General features: G+C 41.1%; 1 protein-coding gene across 1 annotated transcript in view; it reads left to right on the plus strand.

Moving 5' to 3' along the window:
- Positions 1–21742, plus strand: part of JAK1 (Janus kinase 1) — a 136913-nt gene that overhangs the window by 62764 nt on the left and 52407 nt on the right.

The raw sequence follows: 21742 nt of genomic DNA on the forward strand, positions 1-21742 counted from the left end.
GAGTGAGTCTGGGTTCTTTCCATTGTCCCACACGCTCCCACTTAGTGCAGAAAATTGAGTTGAGGATGTTTTTGTTCCTCATCTGTCAGAACCCAGCTGTTGGGCTGGACAGGACCACAAGGGCTCAAATGATTTTGCCCACTCCCATAGAGCTGTACTAGGGGAGTTGGGACTTCAGGCTGATGGGACTTCTTGACTCCCCGGGGCTCCTTTCATAATATCGCGTGGCCTTTTAGAACAGAAGCAGCTTTTGTAGCAAATCAGGAAGAGAAAGTAGCCCAGAGAAGCAGATGGGGAAAACATCCTTCTTCTCAAAATGTGTCTGTGAGTCAATATGGAACATAGTTCGGCTTTTTAATCATCATTTTTGGCCTTCGATGTCCTTTGACATTTCCAGTCTTTTGCTCACAGACCCCAAGAGCTGTTTGAGCTTTCCACCGCCCTCCCCTTCTGACTTGTGGATCATCTGTCTATCTCAGGGAGGAGGTGGGCTTTCCTGAAAAGTGGCTTTTGTTGCTGGGAAGAGAGAGTGGCAGGGTGCCAAGATGTCATATAATTTATCCCACTCCCAAACTGCCAAGAGAGAGAGAAGACATGGGAAAGGAGAAAGGAATGAGAAGCCCCAAACAAGTAACAGATTTAAATGGAACATTCAAGGACCCTGGGAGGAGAGGAAGAAAAAGTCTGGGGGGTAGAGAAAAAGGCGTGAGTCCTTCTGAAGCCAGGGAGCGACAGTCTGTGGAATAATAGGAACAATGAAGCAACTCTGTAATAATAATTACCCAACACTTTCTAGGTCCAAAGGAGCTCATTTGAGCTTCTTAACAACTTTATGGGATAAGAGCAATTGAGTTTACTATTCTATAGGTGAGGACACTGAGGTCTAAGAAATAATCCAGGTCATAGCCTGGGAATGATGGTGATTGGTGCTTGAAGAAAGGCTTTGGGGAGTGCGAACAACCCTGTGGGGTGGATGGGGCAAAGAGTATTGTCCTCTCTCCCTTCCTTTTACAACGGGGGAAAACTGGGATGTTTGGGAATTGGATGTAGGGTCCCAAGGCTGGGAATCCAGGCATTGTAGGGACCAAGCTGGGTTCAAACTTGATCTGACTTTGGACTTGGAACATTCTCTGGTGGAAGAGTAGCTTACTTTCCAACTAAGATTGCCAATGTTTGCATTCTCTGATGGGATCTGCTTTTTAAAGGAATTGTACCCGCCTAGACATTGGATTTTTCTTCTTCTCACCTTCCATTTTTCCCAGGAATCAGCCCCTGACAAGAACACCTGTTGGACTTCAACTCGGTGTTGACTGAGGCAGACTCCTCCTCAGTTCTACTTGGGTCTGGATTGGTTAGAAGGAAAACCACAGAGATTTTATCCAGGTTATTTCTTTCATGCGTCAGATCTTTTCAGAGAATTTCTCCCCTTTTCATAATGTGCTCTTGACCTTAAACTTTTTTGACCCCAGAAAACTGAGAATGTTCAGAGAGGAAGGAAATTTGTAGATAAAAGTACAGTGTGTCAGGACTGGAACAAACCCCTGAAGATGACCTCACACAACCCTCTTATTTTCCAGAAGAGGAAACTGAGACCCAGAAAAGAGAAGTGATTATGCATATTCACTTATTTGGAAAGTGAGGGATTAGATTGGATTAGGATTTCTGGCCTCGGCATTCTATGAACTGATTTGTCTCTTCTAAACAGCTTTCTAGCTCTAGCATTTTATGGTTCCTTTAAGCAATAATAATATTTTAATTTCTAAGGTCCAATTCGCCTCTAGCATTCTGTGTTCTCTTTTCTAAGAGCTCTCTTAGTTTTAACAGTTTATGTTCTTATTTAACATGTATAAGACTGCCTGCCATCTAGGGGAGGGGGGCAGAAGGAGGGAAGGGAAAAGTTGGGACAGAAGTGAGTGCAAGGGATAATTTGTAAAAAATTACCCAGGCCTATGTACTGTCAATAAAAAGTTATAATAAAAAAAATTCTATGTTCTAAGATCTAACATTCTAGGTCTAATGATCCCTTCTTTGTTCTAAGATCCCTTCCAGCTTTGACATTCTATATTTCTAATCTATTCTATATTCCTAGTCTAGTTTCTAATCTGGGGAACCATCGGATCTGTGTGTGTGTGTGTGTGTGTGTGTGTGTGTGTGTGTGTATATATATATATATATATATATATATATATATATATATATATATATATATATATACACACACACATATATATCCTAGGGTTTTTTAAACATGAATGTAAAATAGATTATATTTAATTTTTTACTAATTTCTAAATGAAATTTAGCATTTCATCAGTTATGAATTAAAAAAAAAAAAAGGACACATTATTCTGAGACAGAATCCAAAGGCTTACAATTTGCCAAAGAGCACCATGGCACAAAAAATGTTAGGATCTTGTGAGAACTTTTCTAACCCTAAAATTCTATATTTTAAAATCCCTCCCAGCTTGATCATTGTATGAATATACACTGTATGTATTCTAGGACCACAATCATACAACTAATTAGCAGAAGAGCCAGGCCTAGAATCCACATTGATTCCTTGAATTCACTGTGATTATAGCAGGTAAAAGAGAAAGGATTACATATGAAGGCTAAAAGAAAAATGAGCAGAGCTTTCCAGAGAAGGAATTGTCTCAATTTTTAATTTGCCCTCTGGTTCTAGAGTGTCAGGGCAGTTTTCCTTGATAATTTCTTGAAATATGATATCTAGGATCTTTCAGGTAATCTAGTAATTCTTATATTATCTCTTCTTGATCTGTTTTCAGGTCAGTTGTATTTCCAATGAGATATATCATCTTTTCATATTTTTTTAATGCTTTGATTTTGTTTTATTGTTTCCTGATGCCTCATGAAGTCATTAGGTTCTATTTGCTCAATTCTAAATTTTAAGGAATTTTTTTTCAGTGAGTTTTTGTACCTTCTTTCCCATTTGGCCACTTCTACTTTTTTAAAGCCACTTCTCTTCTATGGATTTTTATACCTCTTTTTTTTTTTTTTTTTTTTTAATCATTTGCTCTATTCTGATTTTTTTCCCCTGAGGCAATTAGGGTTAAGTGACTTTCCCAAGGTCACACAGCTAGGAAATGTTAAGTGTCTGAGGCCAGGTTTGAACTCAGGTCCTCCTGACTTCAGGGCTAATACTCTATCCACTGCACCATCTACCTGCACCTGTTCTGTTTTTTAAGGTGTTATTGTCTTCAGTATTTTTTGCATTTCCTTTGCCTAGATGTTTACTCTTTTTTCATGATTTTCTTATTTTACTCTCCTATCTTTTCTCAGTTTTTCCTTTATCTCTGTTGTTTGGTTTTTAAGGTTTTGTATATAATTGTTTTAACTTTGTTGTTCTCTTCTGAGTTTGTGTTTTGATCTTCTCTATTACCATGGTAACTTCCTATGGTCAATTATTTTTTACTTATTTTCCCTGCCTATTTCTTGATTTTTAGCTTGATGTTAAAGTTGGATTCTGCTTCTGGGTCACTAAAAGGGGATACTTTCCTAAGTTTCAGGTTCTTCTTGATGCCGTTTTCAGAGTTAGTTCTTGGATTCTGTAAGTTTTTAGTTTTTCCTTGCTGTCTGTGGCCTGAGAGCTCTGAAAGCTGCCACTGTAGATTCAGCTGCTCCTCCAGCCTTACTACCAGCTTTCACTAAACTATGTTATTTTTCCTGTGGACTGGGATAGAAAATTGTTTTATCTCATCCTTTTGTTGGTTCTACTGCTCCAGAATTCATTTGAGGCTATATTTTTTATTAAAGCTTTTTTATTTTTCAAAACATACTCATGGATAATTCTTCAACATGAATTCTCACAAAACCTTGTGTTCCAATTTTCTCCCCTCCCCTAGATGGCAAGTAATCCAATATATGTTAAACATGGTAAAAATACATGTTAAATCCAATATATGTTTATACAATTATCTTGCTTCACAAGAAAAATAAGATCAAAAAGGAAAAAAAAAAGAGAAAGAAAACCAAAAGCAAGCAAACAACAACAGAAAGAGTGAAAATGCCATGTTGTGATCCATACTCAGTTCCTACAGAACTCTCTCTGGTGAAGATGGCAGTATTTTAAAGTTATTTGAAAAGGAATTCAGAAGAGCACAGGAGAGTACTTTATTCTGCCATCTTGGCTCCACCTTTCTCATAACCACATTGGGGATATGAGGTAGGATAGCAAGAAATGCCAGTTCAGAACTCATCTCCTTTACATAAATTTTGCAGCCCAGAATATAAGCTAGTTGACTGACTAAATGACTCCCAGCACAGCTCCATGACATTTTAGCATGAGAGTCAAGTCTGAAACAGGTCCCTGAGTTGGTTATTTTTGTGCCAGTTTGTTTGAGTTTCTTCTTTCCTGGAATAAGGAGCATTGAATCTGGGTAGTGACAGCTGGGAATTTGAATCTCTAAAGATGGGAATGTCTTTCTGTATAGCATTTGAAAGCCTTGCATCTAAGGGATCTGAGAACTCTCCGTCCTCTATCCCAAAAGCCAAATCAGGCTCTCCCACTCGTTAGCTAATGGCAGAAAAAACAGAATTTGTTGTCTTCCTATGGGAATTAATATAAATTTCATATCAGGAGCGAACTATATGTTCACCTAAGATCCACCCTGGCTAATAACAAGTTATGACTTCCCAAGAACTTGAATCAACATTCACCAGACCTGTCTCTGCAGCCAGAGCATCTGGTTTTAGACCCCACCTCTTTCTGATACCGACTGCTGGTCCCTTCCAGCGCCAAGATCTCAGCTCCAAAGTTTTGCTGATTCTATATTTTATTAGTGTTATTAATTGTTTTTACTACTATGTAATTCTAAGACTAAAAACTTTAAATAGTTGGGATTTGCATGCACAAAGGGAGTTTCTGCCATCCTGAACCTTTAAAAGGATTGATCTGAACTAGATGTATGACTTTGGACAAGTCATTCAACCACTGAGTCTCAGACATCCTGCTAGGAATATGATGTTGGTAGAAGTCCCCATACTGAGGAAATCATGGGTACTTGGATAGAACATTGTAATGGAAGTCAGGAAGCATTGATTCAAATCCTGCCTCAGACACACACTAGCTGTGTGACTCGAGCGAATCACTTAACTGTTGTCTGCCTCAGTTTCCTCATCTGTAAAATGGGCATAATAATAGCATTTACTTCCCAGAGTTATATTGAGGATAAAATTAGATCATATTTGTAATGTGTTTTGTAAACCTTCAAGTGATATGTAAATACCCGTTATTATTATTAATTTAGTACTGTTAGTGACAATTCAGATTTCTGTAGCACTTGGAATTTATTTATTTATTTTTTTTTTTTTTTTTTTTTTTTTTTGCTGAGGCAATTGGGGTTAAGTGACTTGCCCAGGGTCACACAGCCAGGAAGTGTTAAGTGCCTGAGGTCAAATTTGAACTCAGGTCCTCCTGACTTCAGGGCTGGTGCTCTAATCACTGTGCCACCTAGCTGCCCCGCACTTGAAATTTTTCAAAGTTGGCAATAGGAGTTTGGGGATTAAATGAGATCATATTTGCAAAACTTAAAGTGTATAGTTTTTTTTTTATCAGAGAATTGGGCTGGATAGATAGATTTTCGAGTCATCTAAATCAAGGCCCTAATGGAAGCCATAGTGGGGAGGTGGGGAATGAGGTCACTATGCAATCTGTAAAATGGGTTAATAATAGTCACTTAATGTCATACATTGACTTGAGAATCAGATGAGGTCATGTCTGTGAAGCTCTTGATGACCAGAAAACTACAATTCACGTCAAGGTGAATGATTATCAATATTCTTGCTTTGTCCTGGACCTGGTTAAGTCTGAGTTCCCTGGAAAGGGGGTAGTTGGAAAGGGTCAGCCAGTCAATCAATTTGCATTTATTCAGTGCTACAGTAAAGCAAGGTCTCAAGCACAGCGAGGGGCCCATCCCAAGAAGCAAAAGAGTCAGTCTTTGTCCTCTTGAAGTTCCCAAATTTTGAAGCTGTTTGGAGAACATTCAACTCCTGCATGATAATGGGAGAGTAACTACTTTATGTAGATCTTTAAGGTCTGCAGAATGCTTTACACACATTGAGTTTGATCCTCATGACACCATGGGAGGGAGCTGCTCTTATTCTATTCCCATTTCACAGATGAGGAAATTAAAATTGGGCTGTACCATTTAATAATCGATTGTTCTCTGTGACCAGCTCCATTCTACATTTCATCAAATTCCATTTCTCAGTTAAGTTATAAAATATGTTCTCTCTCAGAATTATTAAATTAAAGGCTTGCTGGAATGATATTCTCATTCTCTTGCAACTAATCCTTGGGACATGTTTTGTTGTCTGTAAACAAAAACCAGTTTAGGGTGAGCCACTCCTTAATTTTTCAGCCCCTTTTCTCTCGTTGTGAAATTCGGGGTGACTTGATCTCCCTCAAAGGAATGACTAGTCAGGTGGTCAAGACTCCAAGCTCTACCTACTGCACCACCTTACCTAATCAAACAATTACTGTGCCTTAATTGTCAGAGGGCTGTGATCATCCACCTCTGAAGGCCAACCCGCCCTTCCCAGCCAAGGCCAATTGTGCCATTCTCCAACTACCCAGAACTCCCTTCCTGCTTCTCAATAAAGAGGGTTTTCCCCTTTGCCTTGTGGTTGACTGAAGGGATCTATCTGATGCACTTTTTTTTTTAAACAGTCATACATATTACTGTGAATAGACTCTTATCTTGCTTGGAGAAAAGGTAAATGATGCTGAGAGTTTAAATACTATGTATTATGTACTATGTCACACAACTAGAAAGTATCTGGACCAGAATTTGAATCCAAGATTTCCTGACGCCAACCACTGAGCAGCCTGGATGCAAGTTGTTTGGCCAATTAGGAACCACTTCCCAAGAGCAGAAATATGAGTGTCGATCAGCCTTTCCAAGATGGGAAGGGCATGAGAGCCAGGGCGGTGGAGACTCTAGCCTAGGGGAAGCAGTTAGCAGGCCTGGGAAACCCATTCTCCCATGGCCATTGGGGTGATGGGCCCTTCTGACTTCTACCCTCAGACAGCACATCATTCCTCTGCCCAGATTTGCTGCCAAGGTGACAAGTTATCAGAGAACTCCAATGGAGGTGAACCCTGGAGGGAGGGCACTTGTCCATTGAGTAGAGTATGGAGCCCTGATGGAGGCAGTAGACTTTACTTTGATGTATCAAGACTGTGTTGGTCAGTGTGGGGCTGTCCTCTTTCCCCACAGATTACAAACCTTCTGTTATTTAGTAGATGGTACTCAAGAGTTGTTGGGATTGAATTATATATATAGTATGTATTTATATATATATATATACATATATATATATATACACACACATATAGATACACACACATATATACACACACACACACACACATATATATATATACATACACACACACACACACACACACACATATATATATATATATATATATATATATATATATATAATATAAGCCCTACTCTGTGTAAAGTGCTGTGCTCTGAAGACTCAAAGTAAGCAGCCATAATATCATAGAGAACTAAAAGGGATCTCTGGTAATTGGGTCCAATTCTGTTATTTTACAAGTAGGGAAACTGAGGCACAGAGGGATAGGAGACTTACGTTGAGTCCCACTGAGGTGGTCAGGATCCCAACCCAGATATTGTTGCTCTAAATATTGTGTTCTTTCCTCTGTGCTATTCACTCTACTTTCCTTAAGAGGACAATTTCTCTGCCTTCAAGTACCCAACTTTCTTTACATGAGTACATCATTCCAGTTGGTTGACCTCTTGTCTACAAAATTTGTTCTTCCCCATAAGTCTGCCCAAAGCATTCTCATCTCTAGGAATGCACCTTTGCTCTTTCTCCTTTTAGGGTCCAACTCAAGCCCCATCTTCACCCAGGGAGCCCTTCTAGGTTACCCTCTCCCCCCCATTCCTAATGCCCTCTGTCATCTGAGAGTTTCCAAGAATGCTCCTTTGCTGGCTTTGCTTCTCATTTGCTGCCATCACTATTCCCTCTCTCCATGAGTGCCTTTTGGGTGAGCCACTTTTAATTGCTGGCTTTCATATTGCTCTTCATAAAGCGATATGATTGGATCAGACAGTCTCTTAGGTAAGAGCTCCTGGGCTAAGCTTTCAGTGTTGTTTATGTTATCACTAACTGTCACCTTCTAATTTATCCCTTCTGAGTTTGGGTGTTGTCTCCCCAAATAAACAATATCTGCTCTGCCGTATGTATGTGTGTGCACGGGGGTGGGGGATGGGAGAAATAATCCTGACCCTCATGTGTAGCAAGGGTTGTCTTGTGGAGGGACTGAACTTGATCTGGTTGGTTCTAGAGGGGGCCAAACTAGGACAAAGCAAATAACTTGCAAAGAAGCAAATGTGGACTCAATATTTAGAAACAATTCTAACTGTCTACAAGGGGAATGACTTGTGATAAGTTTGTGATAAAGGACTAAACTGTGCTAATATAGCACTGTGTGCACAGTATACATTTAATGAATAAATTTTAATTGATTTGGTTAGCAAAGAGGGGAGTATCTTATGGTAAGAAGTTTTTTTTTTTTCATTTTTTAATTAAAAAATTAAAATTTTGATTAAATTTTTTTGATACCTGCATTGTTTTAATTTTGATATCTGTATTTTTACATAATTGGTTTCTCTTGAAATCTCCTGTATTTATTTAATGTATTTAAAAACTTTTTTTGTTTTTTCTGGGAAAAGGACCAGACTGCCTTGGGAGTCCAGGACACTCAAATGCTTAAGCATTCCTGCTCGTTGGAGTCACTGAAGGAGAATTAGTAGGACAGGAGGGTTGCTCTTTGGGGATCTGGAAGGCTTGCCTTACCTGGATTCATTAAAAAGGCTCTTTTTGCCTCTTGCTTTGCCAGTAAGATCAGCTGATCTAGGCTGGCCACACAGAAGTGAAACCTTAGCCAAACCTGACTTTTTATATATCCTAGCTCATGGCAGACGCGGAGTTGGGGAAAAGTTGAAGTCTTATAGGGATGTCTGTTGTTGATTGGGGAGTGGGGTTTGCTCCTGAAGCTGTCTGCTTTTTTGGGGGGAGCCCATTTTTAGTAGTTGAGATCCATAGGTGGGGGTCTCCATAGCCCTCCTGCTACAATTGTTCAGTTGTGTCTGGCTGTCTGTGAACCTAATTGGAGTTTTCTTGGCAGAGATTCCGGAACGATTTGCCATTTCTTTCTGCAGCTCATTTTTACAGCTGAGGAAACTGAGGCAAATAGGGTTAAGTGATGTGAGATCACACAACTAGTAGCTCTCCTGCTACAATTGTTCAGTTGTATCTGGCTGTCTGTGAACCTAGTTGGAGTTTTCTTGGCAGAGATTCCAGAACGATTTGCCATTTCTTTCTGCAGCTCATTTTTACAGATGAGAAAACTGAGGCAAATAGGTTAAGTGATTTGTCCAATATCACACATAGTAAATATATAGGCTTCATTTGAACTTAGGTGCAGTTCCACCTCGCTGTCCCCACATAACAATACACCTCATAATTGATGTCCGTTCTGGATCTGGACTGAGATATTGAGCATCCAGGTTAAGATGATTCATTCTCTGCTGTATAATTTTCACGTCTCCTACATCTCCTACTATAAGTCACACGTATCTGCAACCCTGCTCAGTTTTGGTAAATGTCTTCTTGCTAGGTAAGGGGAGGGGACCCTATTAACGGTAACTGGGACCCATGGGATACGGAGGCCCTGGCCTCTGCCTTCCCTTTGGGTCAAGGATGTGACACAAAGGCAGAGAGAATCTTCAGGGTCAATCATACGTGAGGGTCATTGTTTGGGAAGGAGGAGGAGGAAGAGGAGCTGTGACTCATGAGTAACACATGGTGTGTCCTGAGAACTGAGGGGCCCGCACGGAATCTCCCAACAGGGTTTCTTGGAGGAATTGGGACAAAGGTTTTGGGAAAGTTGCCTCTGACTCACTCATCTCCAGGGAATGATTCATCAGCAAAATCGTAGAGGCTAGAAAAAAAAAAGCGGGGGTGTATGGGGGAAACATTTGGAAATACTTACGTGAAAATGTCTTCTCTACATAGAGAAGCACAATGGAGAGAGCCGGCCTCAGAGCCAGGGAGATGCGTTCGAGTTCTGACATCAATCCATCAGTTAATTCATTCAGCAGCTCAGCACTCAGGGCAATTCCCTTACATTGTAAGTTGCAAAGAAGGTGTTAACCTGCACTTGTAGAGGGGGTTTGCTCACCTGGGAGTTCCCTAAACCAATGAAATCATGGGCCTTGTCTCTGTTCTTTTCTTTCTCTTATTCTGGGGCTTCCCCAAATCTTAGTACAGTTTTAAGTGACTGAGGCGACAAGGCAGTTTAATTAGCCAAGTCAATAAACACCTACTATGTGACAGGCACTGCTGTGGAGATACAAAGACCAAAAGGCAAATCAGTCCTCATGGGAGGGTTGCCATTGGCTTCCGCAGTACATTTTATAGATGAGGCAAACGGGGCTAAGGGACCTGCACTGGGTCACACGGCTACTAGGTGTCCCGAGGATGGATTTGAATTTGTCTTCTGACTGCCTCCATATATGTGTTTGCCTGGGCAGCCTCCTACGCTTGATATCCCCTCCTTTCTCCCCTCAGCAGCTTAGCATCCTTGGCCGCCATCGTAGCTCAGAGCCCCAGGTCTGCTCTTTTCCTTTTCTTCAAGTGATCACTCATGTATTTGTATCTGTTCTCTCTCCCCAAGCTGCATCAGGATAGATCCTGCAGAGCGTCCTTCAGGTGTTGTAGGTGCTTCATAACTTTAGGGAAGAAAGTCCCGGTTCTTTAGTCTGGAGGTCAAGGCCTTCAAGCCAGGCCCCCATTTTGCTTTCAGCCTCCTCTCCCTTTTGTTGCTCTACTTGACCTTCAGGCCAGCTTATCTTTCCAGGCTCAGTCAGACACTCTCAGGCGTTTTCTCCTCCAAGTTTTTACTCCCTCTAGATTTTGCGTCATTTAATGATAATTTTGTTATTGTTGTTCAGTTGTTTTAGTCATGTCCAACTCTTTGGGACTCCATTTGGAGTTTTGTTTTTGTTTTGTTTTGTTTTGTTTTGTTTTTTTGGCAGACACTGCAGTGGTTTGCAGTTTCCTTCTCCAGCCTCATTTTTCAGAAGAAGAAATTGGGGCAAATAAAGTAAAGTGACTTGCTCAGGGTCACACAGCTTGTAAGTGTCTAGAACGGGATTTGAATGCAGGTCTTGCTGATTCCAAGCATACTGCTCTGTGCACTGTGCCAGCTAGCTTCCCTTAATGAGAGTAGCTCACTTTTATGTGGTACTTTAAGTCTTGAAAAACAGTCTACATTCATTAACTCTAGTTAATTCTAGTATTGTTCCCATTTTGCAACTGAAGAGATGGAGGCTGGGAAATGTCGGTTTGCTCTGGATCTCATGGCCAAAAAATGTCAGAAATGGGATCTGAACTCTCCCTCCTCCACTTGGCTGAGTGTGGGCACTTGCTGAGAGGAAGTGTTTATGGAGTGAGAAGCCAGACTCTTTGGCTGCTCCATGGCTCATCCCAATCACCAATAACTCTCCTTTGGGCTGGATGGTTCTGGAGGCCAATGGCCTGGTTCTGATTCCTGCCTCTGATGTTTACTACCTTTGTAACTTGGCAAGTCACTGGGTTTCCCTTACTTCTAGAAAATCAAGCCCTACTCCCAACTTCTTTGATCTCAAACCCATGTCTGCACCATCACTCATTTGTCCTGACGTTTCCCTGGAGCTTTCATCCCAGAATAGTCTACCATTCTTGAGTCCTAGTCACCTTCCCTTCCTCTTCTTCCCTTCTCTGTTCCTCCTTCCTTCCTTCCTTCCTTCCTTCCTTCCTTCCTTCCTTCCTTCCTTCCTTCCTTCCTTCCTTCCTTCCTTCCTTCCTTCCTTCCTTCCTTCCTTCCTTCCTTCCTTCCTTCCTTCCCTTCCTTGCCTCCTTCCCTCCCTCCTTCCCTTCCTTCCCTCCTTCCTCCCTTCCTTCCCTCCCTCCCTCCCACCTTCCTTCCTCCCTTCCTTCTCTCCTTCCTCCCTTCCTCCCTTCCTTCCTTCCCTCTTTCCTCCCTTCCTTCCTCCCTCCCTCCCACCTTCCTTCCTCCCTTCCTTCTCTCCTTCCTCCCTTCCTCCCTTCCTTCTCTCCTTCCTCCCTTCCTCCCTTCCTTCCTTCTTTTCCTCCCTCCTTCCCATTCTCCCTCCCTCCCTCCCTCCCTCCCTCCCTCCCTTCCTCCCTCCCACCTTCCTTCCTTCCTTCCTCCCTCCCTCCCTTCCTTCCTTCCTTCTTTGCTTCCTTGCTTGTTGAGATTTTGGATTTAGACCTTTCTAACTTCAAATCCAGCAATTGATTTACTACCCAAGCAGCCCCAAGCTTGGCCAGTGGTAGTCTAGTCCAATAGGCCACATACTGGTTAGATCTGGTTTTTGATTCAGAGAATGGGAGGCCTTCTGGGGTAGTGGATAGAGAGCCATACTGGGATACAGCAAGATCTGGATTCAAGTCTAACTCAGACACATCCTGGGCATTTCATTTAACTACCAGTGCCCTCTGCAACCGTCCTTTAATCATAACCTGAAGATCAAGTGCATTACCCCAGGGGGGGGAGGGATTCTCATCTGAAAATTGAAATTCTAGTTCTAGTCCCTATGTATCTATTGGATTCCCTTAGAATGCCTAGTTTTCTTCACAGGTCAGCTTTAGCACTCTCTCCACCATGAAGTCCTCCCTGATCTCCCTCCATATTTAAAGCTGTATGTATTCAGGCTATCACCCCCAACAGCATGAAAACTCAGGGCAGAAATTGTTGCATTTATATCCCTACTGCTTAGACAGTGTCAGGTACATATTGGGTGCTTAATAAATGCTTATACATTGAGTGCACATGGTAAACACTTAATGCATTGATTCTCTGTCAATCAGACAATTTCCAGTCTCTGGAGGGAAGCTCTCACTTAAACTGGGAGTGTGTTGGGGGGGGTGGAACTTGGGGATGAAAGCCTGAAAGCCTGAGGCTGCTCATCTTCAGAATCTGGTCATTTTAACATGTGTGGCTTCTTTTTGTTCAGTTTCCTCTTCTCTAAAAACGAATGGCATCAGCTGGATTCTCTCCAAGGTCATTTCCCAACTCGTATCCTGATGTTCTGTCGTGATCAGGTTTTCCCTGGGATGTGCCCAGAGACTGGAGGTTCCTGAATGGTTAAAAATAGAATGCCTCTTGTGCTCCTTGTTGCCAAAAATAAGCTGACAGGAAAATAACCATATATGGCAGAAGAGGAAATTGAGACCGGTACCGTGTTTTTGTGGATGGCGTGTTTCATACCAAGAGAACAGGGGCTCCTTGAGAAATGTTCAGGCTGTGATTGCCTTCCCCCTCAGAGGAATTTGCTGCTGCCTGTTTAATCTTGGTTCGGCTTTAGGAAGACTACTGTAGCTCCTTTTCCCAGTAGTGAAAGGGTTGGGGGTCAGCCACAGTGATTGGTAAACAAAAATGGCGCCTCGTTTTGGCCATAGGGAAATGGAAGAGATGGCAACAAGTAGACAGAGCAAAGATTTTCCTTAAGTTTCCATCCTCCATAGTTTATTTCTTTCCCTCATTTTAAGATGAGGGAATAATGAATAAGGAACACATGAATAAAATGTGTCAAATGGGCTCTGTGAGGTTCCTAGTGACAAGAGCTGGGGAGAATAGTTTAGACACACATGTCCTTGAAGACTTTATAGCCTAATCAGGCAGCTGAGGGGTGTCCTGAATGGGCTTCAGGACTTGGAGGCAGCAAGTCCTGAATTCAAATCCTAACTCAGACAATAACTGAGTTATGATCCTAGACAAGAGTTATTGAAGTCAATTTCTACATCTGTAAACTGGAAATAATAGAACCTACCTCAGTCTTGTTGTGAGGATCAAGCAAGATTCTATTTGTAACGTGCTTGGTGAATCTTAAAGAGCTAGAGAAATGTTGTTGGTCTCTAGGTTCTAGGTCAGACTGCACTTTTGTCTTCCAGGGTTTTTCAGCTGTGTCTGACTCTTCATGACCCTATTTGGGGTTTTCTTGGCAAAGATACTGGAGTGTTTTGGCATTTCCTTCTCCAGCTCATTTTACAGACGAGGAAACTGAGGCAGACAGGGTAAAGTGACTTGTCCAGAGTCACACAACTAATAAGTGTCTGAGGGTGGATTTGAACTTGGACCATTGAGTCTTCGTGACTCCAGTCTCAGAGCTGTGTGCATATGGTACCCCCTAATTAATCCTAGATAATGATAATAACAGCTAATTTTTATGTAGTATTACAAGGTTTGCAAAATACAAACATTATTTCATTATAGCCACCCCGGGAGGTAGATGCTATTTTTATCCTTATTTTACAGATGAAAAAACTGAGGCTAGGATATGTTAAATAACTTCCTAGTTATTTAATTTATTTAATTGTCAGAAGCAGATTCTCCAATTCCCAAGTCATTAGCTCCCTCTTATCTAGATGAGGTATTCATATACAGAAGGTATTCAATAAACGTTGAATGAAGAAATGATTAGTTTAAAGATGCAAAAAGAAGAGGACCTTCCTTTACCCCAGCCATGCTCACTTATTCTTTGATCCTTCCAGTTTTTGCACTCTAGGAATAAGATGGAAATGTACTTGGTTCAAGAGCAGAAGAAACCGAAATTCTCCTTTTTGTGAATTTGATAATTTTTCCTTCACTCCTTCACTCATCTATCCATCTGGGTTAGAACATTTTTATCCCTACATCCTCTCAACAAATTAGTCAGTCAACAAATTTATCTTACTCGCTTACTAGTGTGCTGAGTACTTGGGAGCCAAAGAGAAGCAAAACTCGATCCTGTGTTCAAGGAACTTAGATTCTAACAATATGCACTTAATAGGAACTTTCAGGTTAACAAGCATTTATTAAGTTCCTTCTGCATGTGCCAGACACTGTGCTAATTACTGGGGATACAAAGAGAAGGGAAAATATGGTCTTGGCCCTCATGGAGCTCAGTTGGTTATAACCAGAAAGACCGTGTCAGTGGATTGAGAGGAGGGGCAGCCGGTTTCATGATTTCATTTTGGAAATTATTAGGGAGTTTGTTTTGCCCTCAGACCTGCATTTTCTGCCTTCCTAAGTGGGGGCAGAGATGACTTCCTGACCTCCCAAGCCCCTTTTTCTCTCTTCCTCAGCCTGTTCCCAAGCATGTTCACTGTCACTGGGTTGCAGGGATTGGAGAGGTAGGGGAGCATCCCAGACACCACAGAGCTTTTAGGAAAATGGTATTGACTTTGGTGGCTACAAAGCTCCGTCTCATCTGGAGAAGTCGATTTCTCTGAGTGAAGGCGGGCTCCCTGGCCCCGGGAGGCAATAAAAGCTGAGCGATTGAGCAGACATTGATTGTTTGATCATCCCTAGAAGTTTATTGTAAGTGAATCTGCACTCCACGTTCTCGGGCCTTCCCGGAATCTGGGCTATAATTGGAAAGCAGAGCAGCATATAGAAAAACAATCATTCTGCCTCACTGCCTGGAGAAAATAGCAGGTTTGATATTTATATTCCGACGGTTCTCCTGTGTGGGGAGGATCCTTCCACTGGCATGAGGGGAACTGCTGGGGCTCCGTGGTGGAGATTCCGGTGACCGGGAACCCCGAAAAGCAAAGCCTCGTGGGCCCCAGGTATGTGAAGTGGCAGTAGGGTTCGGGGCATGAGATCTTGGGTTTGAAGATAGAAGGGGCTGCTAAAGTCATCATGTTCAACCCCATCATTTTACAAAAAGAGAAACTGAGTCCCAGGTGGGACAATCCATTTGCCTGAGATCACCTAGAGAAGGAAAGGCCAGAGTTAAGATTTGAACCCAGACTCTCTGATTGACTTCCTCACTCTTTCCCTTGCTGGCTTCAGGCTTTCCCAGATGCCATCTGAAGCCTTTCTTTAATAATATTATTGCTCGTGCCGGACAGATGTGTTAAAATGGGGACTTGAATCCCAGTAAGCCACAGCCATTTTCCCCCCTTCAAAATCATGGACTTCCTTCCCCTTGGCCTGGGTTCAAGCCATAGCTCTGGCTAAGAGCTGTGTGACTTTGGCCAAATTATGTCATCTCTCTGACTAGATGGAGATTTGAATTAGATGGCCTCAAAGGTCCCTTCAATTTTGTTTTCCTCTTTGATCTTTCCAGTTTTTGTACTCTAGGAATAAGATGGAAATGTACTTGGAAGGAGGGGGTTCAAGAGGAGACAAAGCAGAAATTCTCCTTTTTGTGAATTTGATCATTTTTCCTTCACTCATTCACTCATCTATCCATCTGACCATCCATTCATCCATCCATCAGTCATTCATTTATTTTGTGGTGATATCACTGTTTTGCCGCTAAGTTTTATCTTAAAGCAAAATTCATAACTAAGTCCTGGTGCATTCTCACCTGTGCCCCTGGCCCACAAGGCTTTGCGACTGACAAAGACTGGATGGAAAAGCATTTTTAAATCCTTACTGTGTGCTGGGTACTGTGCTGAGTTCCGGATTTACAAACACTAAGGGGAGCCGTCTTCCTCCCCTAAAGGAGATCCCATTCTAACAAAGAATGGTGACTGGGTGGGGGTATTTGGCCTGGACTGATGAGTGAAGCCATGTGACTGACGGATGTCACTTTCCAGTTTCATTAACAGCATCCCCAGAATTTGGCCCAGTGATTCCTAGGCAAGAGGTCGAAATGAGGGGAGTGGCGGTTAGTTGTTCAGTCTGTTAGTAAATAAGCATTTATTAAACACCTAATCAGTCAGTTAGTAAGCATTTATTGAGGACCTGTTATATACCAGGCACCGAGCTAAGTATCGGGAAAGACAAAATTGCCCTGGAGAAACTAGTAATTTAATGGGAGGGGACAGCATGTAAACAGCTCTGTATAAACAAGCAGGAATTGTGCTTGTTTAAGAAGGGTTTAGTATAGTTAAGGCAACTTTCTGAGGATTCATTCAAGTTTCTCATTCTACGAAACAAAATGAAATCTGATCGTCCCATCTTTATCCATCTTTGATCTAAGCAGGGCTCTGTGCTCAGTGACATCAGGTTGAAGAAACCTCCGTCTTCTAGGAACACATTATCTAGACAGACAACTGCCGTGAACTGGTGGTTTGGGCTCTCCATTAATGCTCCACTGACTGTAGCCGGGAGCGCTGGGCTACCTGTTGTTGCTGGCGTTCCCGCTGGCAGACACCTGCCTGCCCTGCCCTGGAGGTGGCAAAGGCTTGCCTTATAATCTGACTTTCCTAGACTGGGCCCCATGAGTTATTCAGTGTCCATATAGGATCTTACAGACTTACTGGTTCTAGTCAAGCTCCCTCATTCTCCCGATGATGAATTTGCCCCATGTTCTGCAGCTTATAAGCAGCCCAGGTGAGACTTGAAGGTCCAATCCACATCCCCTGATTCCTAGCACCTTAGACTTTATTTGGCCCTTTGGGGACTGCCTCCTGGCCTGGCTCTTACTCTTTCTAGCCTGGGGAACCTACTGACAGGAGTTGTAGCTTCCAAGAGCCAAGGCCAGCTCTAGTGCCAGATAAAGCAGAGGACACACAGAGGAAACTTTGTTGCTTCAAGGGAGGACTATGGGAAAACACCAGCTCAGCTCCTTGTAACCAAGTTTCCTAGAAAGAGGTCACCTTAGAATATTCCACCTATTGGTCACTGAGCCCCACTGGTTCAACTTTGCTGACCCTCGTTTTTCTGTGACTCGGTTTCCTTTGATCAGTTTTCTAATTTTGTATCATTCTCACATGATTTTTTTCCCCCAAAAGATTATAAAATTGGTCAGTATGTTCAGTCTTTTGTGTCTGAATGTCTCTTGATGAAACAAGTCTTACCAGAGACAATTTGGCATAAGAATAGAAAGGTTTCCTTAGAATCACCAAAAATTGGGTTCAAGTCTTTCCTCTGAGAGATACTGGCTCTGTGACCCTGGGTATGTCACTCAACTTCTCAATGTCGGTGCTGAACTGTACTGAGAGATGTGATATCAGGTCCAGTTCCTATCTGTGAACAAGCAGTGAATCTGCTTTGGGGCAGTATTAATGCTTAGAGAAGTCCTTCCTTGCCTGGAGTTATCCTTCCTTATATTCCCTCTTAGTCCCTTCAAATCCAGGAGTATCCAGAGGAAGTCTTCTCTTCTCTAGCTTCAGAGCATGAATGTTTAGAATATGGACACCTGTAATACTAGAGTTAGAAGGACCCACAGAATTCATCTAGTCCAGCTTCTTTTTACAGAGAGGGGAAGGTACTTGCCCCAAGTTGCACGGCTCACTAGAAACTGGAACTCGGGTCCAGCCTCCCAGTTGAATTCTCTAGCTATTGTACCCGAACTGATTTGGGCTCTATGAGCACTTATCGTGTTGCGTGGGCTTCCCCCCCCATCAGTTTCATGTGGGATTTTTGTACTATTTTGTTTCACTGCCTATGGGGGGAGACCTTTCTTTACTTGTGCTTGATGGAATGATGTCTATCCGGTGGGCTTGCTAAGTGATGTGACCTGCGACACTAAGTGATGTGGCTCTTCATCCTTGACCTGTAGCCTCGTTTCTGTAGCTGTTTGTGATTTCCTTTTGGACTTCTCAGGTTGCTTATTTAGTTGGCCCTGCCATCTGCTCTGGGCTGTTTAGTGTAAACAAAGTTACCCAATCATTTTAGAGTGGGGAGTGTGATATGGTGCAAAGGGTGGGGACTAACACTCCCTATCCCTGCCTTCCATTTCCTGAAAATGAGCTCTCCCCACCTTTAATTTCTTTGAAATGTCAGCCATCATTTCTTTTTGTTTTTAAGTTTTATTGATGTGTTTTATTTTTTCATTATAAACACAGCTTACCTTCATTTCTCATGTAACAAAGTAAAGCAATCAAGTAAAACTAATAATGCAGTGACCTCATTTGAAAGTAAATACACTATTCTACATCTATAGCCACCCCCTTCATTTTTAAAATTGCTTTTAAAAGTTAACTGAAATCCATTTTCTCTCCTTTTCATCTCAATCACTCCATTGAAAGAGAAAAGAAAAAAAAATGGTAACAAATATGCACTGGCAAGCAAAACAAATTGCCTCATTTGTGGAATGGAAAAATATGTATGTTTTGTTCTGCTTGCTCAATTCATCATCTCTCTGTCAAGGACAGCATGTTTCATCATCATCAGTTATCATCGGTCCTCTGAAATCATGGATGATCCTATTTTCAAAATCGTTTGAATATTGTTGTTCTTATTGGGTAACTTTTTCTCCTGCTTCTGCCCATTTTCATGCTTCATAATAGTCCTCAAAATTGTTCTTTCTTCATAGCTAATGTGGAAATATGTTTTACATGATTTCATATATATAATGATTGCTTGGCTTCTCAGTGAGTGGGTGGCCTGGAAGAAGGAAGAAAATTGGGAATTCACGATAAAGAAAATTTTTAAATGCATGGAAACATAAATAAAATTGGGATGATTCTAATCCCTAGTATTTGCCTCATTTGATTAGTTGCCATTTGGACTCTTTTTTCATATGACTATAGAAAACCTGAGTTTGTTCTGTTGAGAATTGCCTCTTCATATCCTTATGTGATTTATTCATTGACTCTTTTTCTTATAAGCTTCAATCAATTCTTTATATATCTTAGACATGAGACTTTGATCAAAGAAACCTGCTACAATGTTTTTTTTTCTACTAATTAACTGTTTCCCTTTCAAACTTAGCTTTATTGGATTTGTGTAAGAATTTTAGTTTTATATATTCAAAATCATCTCTCATCTGTATCTCTTGTTTGGTCATCAAGTTTCCTTCTATCTATAGATCTGATTGGGGATTGCCCCCCCCCCCATTTTCCTAATTTTGTTTATGATGTGACATTTTATATTTAGGTCATGTATACATTTGGAGTTTATCTTGGTGAAAGTTATTAAGTCTTGATCTAAATCTAATTTCTGCTGCCTAATTTTCCTAGAAGTTTTTTGTTAGATAGCGAGTCCTTGTTCTGGAGCATCTGTGTTTATTGAGTACTAGGCTATTAGTTGTATCTACTTCTGTAAATTGAGTACCTAATTGCTTGTGCTGATTTATCTCTATTTGTCATCCAATACAGAAGACTTATATTCTTGAGTTCAAATCCTGCCTCAAATACTTAACTAGTTATATGACCCTGGACAAGTCACTTAATCCCATTTGCCTTAGTTTCCTCATCTGTAAAAATGAACCAGAGAAAGAAATGGCGAACTATTCTAGTATCTTTGTCAAGAAAACTTTCCAACCACTAATAATTAAATAACAATTCAGTTGTTTAGGAAATGATTGCTTTGTAGTATAGTCAGAGATGAGTATAGATACTGTTAAGCTCCCTTCATTCCTACTTTTCATTATTATTCTAGATATTCTTGACTTTTTATCTCCACATATATATTTTTTGTTTTTTTAGTTTTGTAAAATAATCTTTTGGTAGTTTGAAATTACATTGAATAAGTCAATTAATTGAGGCAGTATTGCCATTTTTCTTGCATTGACTCATCCTACTTGTGAACAATGAATATTTTCCTATTATTTAGGTCTGAATTTATTTCTAGAAGTAGTACTTTATAATTATATTTATATAGCTCTTATCTTGGTAGGAAAAATCAAAAGGTCAACCCTTGTCTACCTTAGTGGGTAGACATGCATTTTATTATTCGTTCTATAGTTTTTTTTATGAATAATTCTTTTTTTTTCTTCCTACTGAGTATTCTTGGTATTATGTGTAAATTCTGATGATTTGCATGGATTTATTTTATATCCTGCAAATTTGTTGAAGTTATTATTTCAATTAATTTTTAGGTGAGAGTTGTCTAAAGATCCACCACTATCATGTCATTTTACAGAGTGATCATTCTAGTCACGCTTCTCTCGCCCAGTTCTTTCTCTTGTCCTATTGATGCAGCCAAGAGAATACCCCTCAAATAGAGTGAGAGAAAAGGAAAAGTGCTTCCTAACCTTTGAGGCCAAAGTTGGTCTTATTAATTAGTCTTCTGCTGGATTTTGATGTTCCCATTTGCATTTTTTGCACTCGTGCTGAGCAGCTAAAGTACTGGATTTAAGTCTCCAACACTTATTAGATGCGAGTGAGCTTTTCTGGTTATCTTTCTAGCTCATAGACCTAGAGTTAGAAAGCAGCACAGAGGCCAGAGTCCAACCCTTTCATTTTGTAGATAATTAAAGTGACCTGACCATGGTATCACAGCTCAGTGTCCAAGGGGGGAATTTGAATCCAGGTCTTTTTGACTGCAAGGGCATGACTTATCCACTATCACAAACTGTTAAAAATGGCCTCCATGGAGAAAATTCTCGCAACTGAAGATCATGTAGCTCTTTCAGTGGATAAAGCACTAGACCTGGAGTAAGCAAGTCTGAGTTCAAGTTTATACTCAGGCATTTACTGGCTGTGTGACTCTGGACAAGTCATTTCACCTGTGTTTGCCTCAGTTTCCTCAACTATAAAATGGGAATAATAATAGCACCTACCTCCTAGTGAGGATCAAGTGAGATAATATTTGTGAAGTGCTTGGCACAATACCTGGCGCTTAATGAATACTTAGTCCCTTCTCTTGTCTATTTGAATATTGTAATCATCATGTCTTGTTATATTGGTTATGCTTGACTTCACATCGGTTTCATCACACTTTGCAGGCTTCTCTGTATTAGTCATGCCCTATTTATTCATGTTTGCAGTATGATTATTCTTCCCTTGTCAATGG

The sequence above is a fragment of the Sminthopsis crassicaudata genome, chromosome 4 (genome assembly GCF_048593235.1).
Source record: "Sminthopsis crassicaudata isolate SCR6 chromosome 4, ASM4859323v1, whole genome shotgun sequence".
NCBI lineage: Eukaryota > Metazoa > Chordata > Mammalia > Dasyuromorphia > Dasyuridae > Sminthopsis > Sminthopsis crassicaudata.